Source organism: Balaenoptera ricei, chromosome 1 (genome assembly GCF_028023285.1).
Source record: "Balaenoptera ricei isolate mBalRic1 chromosome 1, mBalRic1.hap2, whole genome shotgun sequence".
Classification (NCBI taxonomy): Eukaryota; Metazoa; Chordata; class Mammalia; order Artiodactyla; family Balaenopteridae; genus Balaenoptera; species Balaenoptera ricei.
In genome coordinates this window covers 21,173,356-21,183,888 of record NC_082639.1, presented here as the reverse complement: position 1 = coordinate 21,183,888, position 10,533 = coordinate 21,173,356, and positions in this window count along the sequence as shown.

Below are 10,533 nucleotides of genomic sequence, written 5' to 3'. Positions count from 1 at the left end.
CCTGGAGGGTTTGTTACAACACAGATTTCTGGGCCTCACCTCCCAGGCTTGCTTAGGTAGGTCTCAAGTAAGGTCAAGAATTTGCATTTTCCAGATGCTTCTGCTGCTGCTGCTGATGATCCCAGGACCAGACCTTGAGAATCCCAGGAGGAGGGGGACAAATGTCTGCCCCCAAGATGTAACCCGGCCTCTGACCAGCCTCTGGGGTTGGAGATGGGCTGTGGCTCTACGAAGACGTCCCCCGATCTCTGCCAGTTCTCATGGCCACTGTCCTGCTTCTGCTGATTTCTTGTCACTATGGCCTTTATTTCTGCCCTGGAATGGACCCAAGTGAAGGACGAGGGGCGGAGAACATTTTCCCCAGCTCACAGAGCAACCGTGGGTACCGGCTGTTGTGTGAGCGAGACTTTTAGTAAAGATGCAGCACACAGTGGAAAATAGCACAGGAGCCGCTCCTGTTCTTAAAAGCCCTGGGGCTGCCCTGACACTGAGGTTCTCGGTGAGTTCTCAGGGCCCTTCACCCCTCACAGGGCCCAGCCAGCTCCTCTCCCCTCCTCCTTGCCTTCTCTCCTACACACGCCTCCCCCCTCGATGCCTCCATCAGAACAATGGGTTCCCTCCACCCCCTCCTCCCCAACTCAGCCCTAGTCCCACCAGTGGCCAAACCCTTGATCAGTGGGCCCAGGGCAGGAGAGTCAGAGAAATGCACCTGTGCAGAGCCTGGGAGTAAGGATACTGAGTCTGAGCCCCCAGATCAGGAAGGGGGTGCTTCTGATCTGAGCAAACCCTGTGGGCAGACAGAAGACAGCTAAGGCCTGAAGGTGGGACTCTGCCTCCCGTGGGCTGGGCAAGGACTGGGGTTTGGTTCTGAGCTAAGCTGGCCCTGAGATGATTCTAGGAATATTGTGAGAGATGCTGGGCTGAGGATCCTTCCTACTTCTTTGGCTCTCAGAATCACTCACAGCAGGCTCATACGAGGAATCACTGAGGCTTTTGAGTCTCAGAAGCAGAGAACCTGCTGGCTGGGACGGGTAACCCCTAGATGCATCAAGAGGCACCAGTTTTGGGGACAGGGGTTTAGAAAGCTCCAGGAGGACAGTGCCTTTCTAATTTTGATCTAAGTTTGGTTTTACTTCTCAGGTTCTGGAAGAGCGACTGTCTCCTTTATGGTGAACTTTAAGGATGCTGAGGTCCCGACAGGGAGAGGACCCTCTTGGCTGTCAATTTACTGTGAAATTTTGATTTCACCCAGAGGAATCCAGAGGGGGGACAATTGTTATTTATAACCACAGCTTCCTTCTCTGGAGAGTAGATCCTGCTTCTTTAAATAAAAGGCCCTGGGTTTCCCTGGTAGCGCAGTGGTTAAGAATCCACCTGCCAATGCAGGGGACATGAGTTCGAGCCCTGGTCCGGGAAGATCCCACATGCTGCAGAGCAACTAAGCCCGTGCACCACAACTACTGAGCCTGCACTCTAGAGCCTGCGAACCACAACTACTGAGCCCACACACCACAACTACTGAAGCCCGCACGCCTAGAGCCCGTGCTCCGCAACAAGAGAAGCCCCTGCTCGTCACAACTAGAGAAAGCCCACGCGCAGCAACGAAGACCCAACACAGCCAAAAATTAAATAAGTAAATAAATAAATAGCCCTTTTGTTCTGAGGCCCCTTGTTGGGTTTGGCAAAGGTAGCCAGGTAGCCGAGTTTAGGAGGAGAAGCTGGGGAAGGCCGAATCACTCAAACTGCTTGGTGTCACAAGTGAGCCGAGCAGGGGAAGCCCCTGTGGGCAGTGAGGTGGGAGGGCTGTGAAGGAAGGAGGGCAGGTGGAGATGGGGGAGCCAGCAGATGGCAGCAGGCAGCCCAGCGAGGGCAGCAGAGAGGGCTGGGGGTGTTGGGATGAAGCGTGAGTGAAGAAGGCCTGGGGGCCGCAGCTTTTAATAATGTCGCTTTCAGTTGTGTGCTGAGCAGCGCTGTGAGTTCCAGAGACCCAGACAGCTTCTGCTCACTAGAGCAGCCTGGTATTCATGGTTTCTTGGGAGAAGAAATGGGCTGCATCCTACGTTTGAGTCAATTCCAGGGCAGAAATAAAGGGAACAGCTGCTAGAATTCAGCAGAAGCAGGAAACCAGAGCCACACAATTGTAAGCCTGAGAAATTGCAGAAGTCTTGGGGAGGGTGAGGGATGGGGTCTGAGTCAAATTTATTTCAGTCCTGATGAGCTGGGAACCCCCAGGCAAGCCTGGGTTCTGCCATCGGGGCAGACTCTGCCCCCTGCTTCCTTACTAAAAGAAGCCTGTTGTGTTCAGGTGAGAGGGCAATGTACCCACCCAGAGAAGCTGGGGGAGGTTGATGACTTGTCAAAGATAATTCTATGTGTTCCCACTCCCCTCTGCTGTGATTGGGTTGCGGTAGGCCCGTGACCCTCTTCTGGCCAATGAGACAGAAGGGGAAGTGGGCTGGGGGCTTCAGGAAGGATTGCCCTCTCTAATAAAAGGAGAGCGAGCCATTTTAGAGCAAGGCCTGCCCCAGCTTTCTGTTTTGGAGATGCTGTCTTTGGCCGAGCAGCTGAGCCATTAAAAACAGAGTCAGGGTTAAAAGCATGGCTGGGCTCTGATTAGCTGTGTGGTCTGGAGAGAGTTACTTGATCTCCTGCCTCATCTGCAACATGAAAATAATAATGGCACCTTCCTCATAGGGCTGTCGTGAAGATCAAATGAGCAAACACATCTAAAATGTTTAGACATCTCTGGCACATGATGAGCACTCGATACATGATAGCTGTTATTATTATTTTTATCTGTGGATATGATGTTTGGAACCACTGTAGCCATCTTTTAGCCATGAAGGAGGGACCCCTAACATATCAATAAAAGTCAGGAAGGCAGAAAGAAGACAGCAGTATTGATTCCAAAACAAGCCCTTTTACGATAATAAAACTCTCAACTCTTTTTTTTTTTTTTTTTTTAAAGAAATTCACGTTCTTTTATTTATTTATTTATTCATTTATGGCTGTGTTGGGTCTTCGTTTCTGTGCGAGGGCTTTCTCTAGTTGTGGCAAGCGGGGGCCACTCTTCATCGCGGCGCGCAGGCCTCTCACTATCGCGGCCTCTCTTGTTGCGAAGCACAGGCTCCAGACGCGCAGGCTCAGTAGTTGTGGCTCACGGGCTTAGTTGCTCCGCGGCATGTGGGATCTTCCCAGACCAGGGCTCGAACCCGTGTCCCCTGCATCGGCAGGCAGACTCTCAACCACTGTGCCACCAGGGAAGCCCAAAACTCTCAACTCTTTAGGCAACATTTAGTTGAGTATTTTGTTACCTGCGTCCTAAATCATCCTGACCAATTTGTACATAAAACTTGACTCCAGGGCTTCCCTGGTGGCGCAGTGGTTGAGAATCCGCCTGCCAATGCAGGGGACACGGGTTCGAGCCCTGGTCTGGGAAGATCCCACATGCCACGGAGCAACTGGGCCCATGAGACACAACTACTGAGCCTGCGCGTCTGGAGCCCGTGCTCTGCAACAAGAGAGGCCGCGATAGTGAGAGGCCCGCGCACCGCGATGAAGAGTGGCCCCCGCTCGCCGCAACCAGAGAAAGCCCTCGCACAGAAACGAAGCCCCAACACAGCCAAAAATAAATAAATAAACAAATAAATAAATAAAATTAAAAAAAAAAAAAAACTTGACTCCATTATTGATTTACAATGAGGATAAAACCACCTAGTCTACAGGACACTCATAGTTATTGATGAGAATACTCACCCTGCAGGCAGACTATGGCAGTGACTGCCAGTTATTTTCAAATACTTAGTTTCTCCTTTTTTTTTTTTTAAATTTATTTTATTGAAGTATAGTTGATTTACAATGTTGTGTAGTTTCTCCTTTCTTTAATAAAAAGAACTGCCATATTTTAGCTGGGCACATGCTGCCTAGCTAGAAACTACATTTCCCAGTCTCCTTTACAACTAGGTGAAGCCATATGCCCAAGTTCTAGCCAAAAGAATGTGAATAGAAGTGATACGTGCCACTTCTGGGTTTTGCCCTTAAAAGCACTGGGCATGCCCTCCCCTTGCTCTTCTCTCTCTTGCTGGTGGGAAGATAATAAGAGCTTGAGCAGTCATCTTGGACCCAAAGATGGAAGAGCCATTTTGAGGGTGGGCAGAGTTGCCCCACCAGCCCTGAACCACCTACTTCTTACATATAAGAGAAAGAAATTATCTTGTTTAAGCCAGTGTATTTTTTTATTGCTTCACTAAAGCAGATATACATGAGGCTACAGAATATCAGGTAGAAATAGTGGCACAGAAGTACTGTTCTGTGATTATTACTATGACCTTATGTATCAGTCAGCTATTGCTGCATAACAAAACACCCAAGGGCTTCCCTGGTAGCGCAGTGGTTGAGAATCTGCCTGCCAATGCAGGGGACATAGGTTCGAGCCCCGGTCTGGGAAGACCCCACATGCCGTGGAGCAACTAGGCCCGTGAGCCACAACTACTGAGCCTGCGCGTCTGGAGCCTGTGCTCCGCAACAAGAGAGGCCGCGATAGTGAGAGGCCCACACACCGCGATGAAGAGTGGCCCCCGCTTGCCGCAACTAGAGAAAGCCCTCGCACAGAAACGAAGACCCAACACACCCAAAAATAAATATAAAAATAAATAAATTAATTAAAAAAAAAACACCCAAAATTTAGGACTTAATAATGCTTTATTATTTCTCATGATTCTGTGGATTGGCTGCATTCTTCTGCTGGTTTTTCCAGGGCTTGCTTGTGCAGCTTCATTCAGTTGGAGGGATGGCTGAGGGCTGAGTTCAGCTAGAACAGTGGGGAGGGCTGGGCCTCCCTCTCCATGTGGTCTTTCATCCTCAAGGAAGATAGTCCTAGCTAGGTTTCCTCACATGGTGATTCCATGAGAGTTCCAAGATGAAACACCCAAAGTACCAGCATTTTTCAAGCTTCTGTTTGTATCATGGTTACTGGTACTCCACTGGCCAAAGCAAGTCACATGGTCAAGCCCAGAGTCAATGTGGGAGGGTATAGATACCAGAGGCTTGATTCACTGGGCCATTTAGGTAACAACCCACCTTACCCTATTATGCCCCATGCATTTTGGAAGCTCATTAAGGATAATTAGAAATCCTAGTGCAGTGCTCATTAGGCCTATTTGCATAGGGACTAATAATCCCCTAGGATTAGGGACAATTGAAATTCATTCCTTCATTTGGATATTCATCACCTAGCTCCGAAAAAATTTGTTTCAGGTTGTTTATATAAACACAAAGATTTTTAAATGATAAAATTAAATTAAAAATGAGTATCGGAGAGAATCAGAACAGAAGGAAAGTGAAGGTAGGAAAAAAACAAAAGATGGTAGCAGGAGTAGGTTCAGAACAAAGATGTGTGTCTCAGAGGTCCAAGCTCCTGCTAGGAGAGGGACGTGAGAGTCGCTGGAGAGTGCTGGAACTAGATCCAGGAGATGGTCAGGGGATAGTGGAGGGGACGGGGGTGACGAAGTGGCTTCCCATAGAGCTCTGTCATTTTGTGGGCCACATCTGAAGTACTCCAAGGTGGTGCTTCTCAACCTTATTTATTAGGATCACCTGAGTAGTGGGTTTAATACAGATTCATAGGCCCAATCCCTAGAGCCTGGATTTTTGACAAGCTTCCTAAGTGGGTAGTCTTTGAACCACATTTTGAAGTGACTTCGAAGCCCATAAGTGGATGCCAGATGCCGGTAGGTATTCAGAGGGGAAGAATAAGCAAGAAGAAAGCTTCTTGAATAAGTCAGTGGCTCTCAGAGTCCCAGGAAGATTCTAGAAAGGGAAAGGGGATGCAATGTGGCCTTGGCACTCCCTAATATTTCAGATACTTTATTTCTGCACAGAACAAACCTCTTTCCTGAATAAATATCTCCCAGTGAGACTCTCAGCCCTCAGCAATATTACCAGCTCTAGGGCCTGCCCCATCATATAGCACCAACGTGCCCATCTTAGTGCCCACCTTGGTGATAGTGAGAGATGCACCTTTTTTTCTCCTGAGGTAAATCCAAGGATCGCAGAGAATCTACCAGTCCAAAGGAGGCCACCCTGGTTGGTTTCTCCTGGTAGAAGAAGAAACCAGAAAGTCTGGTCAAGACCACTGAGGAGGCCCATTTCTCAGCTGCACAGCCTTTGCCAAACCAGAAGTTCTAGCAGTTTCCCAGAGCATTTCTGAGGAAAGGAAACATTGCCTTTTCAAAAAGCCCAGGGACCCTTCCTGAAGGAACAACTTAGGGATGTCCCAATTTTTTAGAGCAAAGAAATCCAAGCCATTGGTACAAGCTGTCCTGGATGCTGAGTCAGGCTGCATGGTTCTCGGGAAAGAAGGGAGACTCAAGGTTGTGCTAATAGCGTGGAGAATCTTCCTGGCCTGTCTGGGCTCGTCACTTCCCTCAGGGAAATGTAGGCCTCTGAGAGCTTCATGATTCCTCTTCATTTTCCTGTCCTCTACTTCTCCACACGCTTTGCACCCCGCCACCTCTACCTCATTCCCACCATATCTGGCTGCCTGCAGGCCCAAGGTACTTAGAGACCAGGGGCCTTTTCCCTCAGGATCCACCTCCCATGTAGTCCCACTCTTTTCTCTCAAAGATTCCTCTTTCGGGAAATTCCGGAGGGGCTTGACAACAGCACTGTGGTGACCTCTGTCCTGTGGATGTTTGTCATGGTGGGAGCAGGGACCCTCACCCTAACTCACTCCCCACCTCCCAGGATGGGAGGAAGATTTTCTTCCACGATCCTGGACCCAGCACACAGGGCAGGGCCAAGGAGCCAGGGCAGGACCCTCCTGGAAACCGCTGCCCAGTGCCCAGTGGGACAGGTGCGTCCTCTGGTGGCCCAATGCCACATTCCCCGCACCACTCTCACGCCCCAGCGCAGATCTTACTACCACAGTGGCCTTCAGGACCCCACCTACCCACCTCCATCCCTGAGCCGGCTGACCCTTCCCCAGATCAGGGGTCCCAGCTGAGGAGAGGTGAGGTCACTCCAGAGCTCCTTGTCTGCTGAGTCGGGCGGGCACTGAGTTTGTAGTTATCCCCACAACATTTTGGAGAACTCTTATGACCCCTGGGAAGGGCTGAGGAGGTGCCCTTTATGCTGCAGGCCTCTGTGAGTGTGAACTTGTGGGAAGGCCAGGGAAATGGTGAGGTCTGGGGTGGCATCTCAGCCATCTTTGGTCCTCAAGGGTTGGGGGCACAGCCTTCCCACACAGCCAGGACGGCCCCAGAAGAGGAGGAATCTGCTTTCTCACCTGGAAAATGGGAATAATAAGATCTTAAAAGGAGATTATAGGATTAAAGCTTTTATTCAACCTCTGATGAGGTGAATTTTCCAAGGGAAGTGGACACATGCGTAGGCAGGGCTGGGGTGCAGTGGAGTGATTCTGAGTTTTCAGAATTTCAGATCACTCTGAGTCCTGGCAGCAAAGCCAGGCAAGCAAAGACAAGCAAAGAAAAGAACTGATTCTCTGGAGAATCTCAGGAACATGATTTGTGGGCCTGACCACATGTTTGTTGAATGAAAAAATGGCTGAATCAGTGAATGACTGACTTCACGGCTCTAGGTGAGCTCACACGGAAACAGCCCTGTGATATCCTCAAGTCATGAAACCTGACTCCCGAAGGCCAGCAGTGGTGGAAAACTGGGAGTCAGCCCCCAGTTCCCAGCCCCAGAATTCCCCTCAGTGCCACCTGCTGGTGGGCACTGACTGGACAGCTCCTGCTAGAGTTGGAAATCTGTCACCTGGATGCAGAAGGGGATGGTGGAAGGATGGGGACCAGGCTCTCTCCAGATGACCTACTCCCTCAGGAACAGTTGCTACCTGATTTTTCCTGATCCTTCTAAGTGTTAGTCAAGAAAACATATAAAGCCCCTGGAAAAAGCAAAAGAGAGTCCTAGGTGTCCTTTCAGAGGAAGGCTGAGCATCCTCTGATGATGATCTGATCCGTAGGACTGTGTGCTGTTGGTTGTCTTTGACTGACTTTATAACTCTGTAGGGATAGAAGTAATTTGTAGAAAACAGATAATAATGCAAATGATTCCTGCCCATAGCAAGCAAATGATTCCTATTTATAATCACGCAAAGGAATTTTGTCCAGGAGAGAACATTCTCATTTGAACTACTTTTAACACCTTGCTGGTTCCTTGTCAGTTACAGAGTTAAAGAAAATCTTTGACACACATTCATTATTTTTTTTTTGTATGAAGGTCATGATTTTACCTTTTTGAAAATTACACTTGAGTAGATTCTTGGTCTTCAAGGAATCTACAAATCTCTCAGACCTTCCTTCCCATCGTGCCCCCAACCTGTTCAGGTGGCACCAGCAACTGCATCTTCTGGGTCCCCACTGCCCCCAGCACTGACTTCAAGGACAAACTGCCCTGTGTGCTTCCCTGCCAGCCTCTCCCTCCAGATTGCTAGTGCCCGAGAGCAGGGGCTAGGTCTGATTCTCACTGGATCTGCAGAGCTTGGTAGATGCTGTTGAATGAATTTATGAATATACTTAGTGTGGACCACAACCCCTGCTGGTGAGAGAGCCCAGTGTACGCGAAGGGCAATATATGCACGTGGCCTAACACTTCTCAGCCTCAGTTTCCACATCTGTGCAATGAGGATAATATTTCTGGTGTGCTGCAAATACAGATGGGAAGGAATTCTTAAGTAACTCCTGCATGTTTTCCTTTTGCCTCTTTTGCTTTCTATTCCGACCTCCCACCCCACCCCCAGAATATTAAGAACAGGAACAGGGTCGTTTCCTCTGGCTCGCCACCCTGCAAGGCCTATGGGACATGTTAAGTGTCCCCCAATCCCTACAACCTAGCCTCGTTCATGAATGAGAAAGGGAAGGGGAAATGGCTTGAGGGGCCAGGGTGCCCATCAGCTGGCAGTCAAGGATCATGGCCTACTTAGCAGAAGCCTTGGACTCCAAACCTGGGAGGGGAGGGGAAAAGTCGGGGCGGACACTGGGGGTGGGGTGGACTGTATACCTGAACACTAACAGGGAAACCCCAAGAGAAAAACCAAAACGAGAGAGAGGCTGGAAGGACCGCCATGACCAGACCCCAGCCCCCACCCATCCTAAGCCATAGGAGCCCAGCTGCTTCTCTGGCCCCAACTCCCCTGAAGAGCTTCATCTGCTAAAGGAAAAAAAAAAAAAAAAAAAAAAAATTACCGACAACTAAATAACTGGGATTTGGGCGCCACCTCGTGGCCATTTGTGAAACTGCCCACCCAGGCTGAGCGGGTGATCCAAGGGCAGAAGGAGGCCCGCCAGCACTCCTCCAAATTTCCTGGCCTCCATCCTCTTCCTCATCTTCTCCCTGCCATGTATTGAGCACTAACTGTATTCCAGACTCTGTGCTCAGCCCTTTTCAGGCCTTTACCACATTTATTCTTGGAACAGCTTTAAAAGAGAGGTAATACTTAATACCATTTTACAAATGAGGAAACTGAGGCACAGAGAAGTGAAGGAGTTTTCCCAAGGCCACACAGCTAGGAAGTGGACCAGAAGAGCTTCTCTCTGTACAGAAGAGGGACGGTGAAGCAGTCGGTCCTGCCCCTTAACCGCTGGTTGGCTTTGGGGCCTTTCGGCTCTAATTCAAATGTTTTTGTTGCTGACTCTGCCAGACCCTACACTGGGCACTGGGATCTCCTGTAATCCTCCGTCTCAGTCCCTGTTAATCCCCTTCACAGCACTGATGCTGTGTCTCTGAGCTAAAATCGATCTCAGAACACAGAATAAGTGCTCAATAAACATTTGTGAATGAACTCATAAATCAATGAATGAATACAAGATTTTTAAAAACCCGAAAATGTGTCCCTGCCCTCTAGGCGCTGAGGGCCTGGTGAGGAAAGCAGATCAGTAAAGGGCAGGAGTGGTTCCTGCTCCCCCGCCGCACCCCCCTCCTCCTGCACTGCCCACCTTCCCTCAGTGCTTTACCAGAGGGATGCACAGGAGATTTCAGACCCAGAGGAGGCACTTAACTGCATCCTGCCCTGAAGCCCTGAGAAGGACAACCAGCAGAGCTGAGACCTATAAAGGAGGGAAGGGGAAAGGCACTCCAGATAGAGGCCACAGCTCAAGCAAGCACCTGCATGGTGTGCACTGCGAATTCTAAGCCTTTAGGAGAACATAAAGGGAGGAAGAGAGGTCTGCAGGGAATTCATCAGGGATTTGCCATTAAAACAAAACCCTCCCTTGACTATGCCTCAGATTCCTCAACCACAAAATGGGAATAAGATGAGGATGACATGAGTCTTGAAGCCTGGCCCACAGTAACCTTTAGTACTCTTGACTTGTTACCCACACCAGATGCACTTCAGGGGTAGGTATAGCCACCAGGGGGCAGTAAGTAGGTCCCAGAGGCCACTGGGGAATGGCCTGAGACTCGAGCTGCAGGGGATCACAGTCCCCATCTGGTTTAAACCAGTGCCTCTCAGATGGCAGCACCAGGACATCCCTTGGGGTCCAAATGTCCAACACCCATGAGATAGCAGAG